Source organism: Tenrec ecaudatus, chromosome 2 (genome assembly GCF_050624435.1).
Source record: "Tenrec ecaudatus isolate mTenEca1 chromosome 2, mTenEca1.hap1, whole genome shotgun sequence".
NCBI lineage: Eukaryota > Metazoa > Chordata > Mammalia > Afrosoricida > Tenrecidae > Tenrec > Tenrec ecaudatus.
In genome coordinates, this window is record NC_134531.1 from 46,134,482 (window position 1) to 46,135,681 (window position 1,200).

Below are 1,200 nucleotides of genomic sequence, written 5' to 3' on the forward strand. Positions count from 1 at the left end.
GCCACAACCATAGAGGCTTGTCTGAACCCTTCCTTATTGCATGAAAGCCAGTGACCTTGAGCCAATCATCAATATCTATCAGTCTCCTTTGTCTCTCCTTTATTATGTCTACATGTCTTATGTCATGTCACATGCCTTCCAAGTCATGTGTTGACAATAATAATGCAACTCGGAGCATCCAGATAAGCTATAGGAATGTGAAGTCTTTAAGATGTCAACCTTCAATGCGAAGTGTGAGAGGTGGAAGCACCGGCAGGCCAGAGAGTCCGGGGATGGAAAGGGAGATGGAGGCACAGAGTGCCCGGGCCGCGGGTTTCGTTCATGTCACTCGCAAGGGAAGCGGGCGGGCGTGGAAAAGGCAGGCTAAGCAGCTGTCGGCGACTGAGGAGAGCAAAGACAGGGATCGCATGGACACTGAGGAGGCCAAGCCGGGGAAGAGGCCCGTCTTCCCGCCCCTCTCCGGGGATGGGCTCTTGGGCGGAAAAGAAGAAACAAGGAAAGTCCCCGTGCCAGCGAACAGATACACACCACTGAAAGAGAACTGGATGAAGATCTTCACGCCTATTGTAGAGCACCTGGGACTTCAGATCCGCTTTAACTTGAAATCGCGGAATGTGGAAATCAGGACTTGTAAAGAAACCCAGGATGTCAGTGCCCTGACAAAAGCCGCTGACTTCGTGAAAGCCTTTATTCTGGGGTTTCAGGTCCAGGACACCCCAGCCCTCATCAGGCTGGACGACCTCTTCCTCAAGTCGTTTGAAGTTACAGACGTTAAGCCTTTAAAGGGAGACCACCTCTCGAGAGCAATCGGACGGATCGCTGGCAAAGGAGGGAAAACCAAATTCACCATTGAGAACGTGATCCGGACACGGATTGTCCTGGCCGATGTGAAAGTTCACATTCTTGGCTCTTTCCAAAACATAGTTGTGGATGTTTCCTTGCTTGTCTCCCCCAAGTTTGCCTTCCACTGCCATCCATAGCCTTCTGCAAACCGCCTTCTCACAATTTAGGCTCCGATACTAATCCCTCTTCTCAACTTCAGATTATATGATTTATAGTCCTTCAGTGACTGATGATGGTGTGCTTCTTCCAGGCAGACTTAGTTGACATCTCAGTTACATGGCTGCTTGCTTGGAGAGAAGCCTTTAAGACCCCAGATGCTATTTTATCTGATAGCTGGGCACCATCTAATTTATTTGC

At 49.7% G+C, this 1,200-nt stretch overlaps 1 pseudogene; it reads left to right on the top strand.

Annotated features, from left to right (window-relative positions):
* The first annotated feature begins 272 nt into the window (after positions 1 to 272).
* Positions 273 to 980, top strand: LOC142439969 (RNA-binding protein PNO1 pseudogene; annotated as a pseudogene).
* The last annotated feature ends 220 nt before the right edge of the window (positions 981 to 1,200 follow it).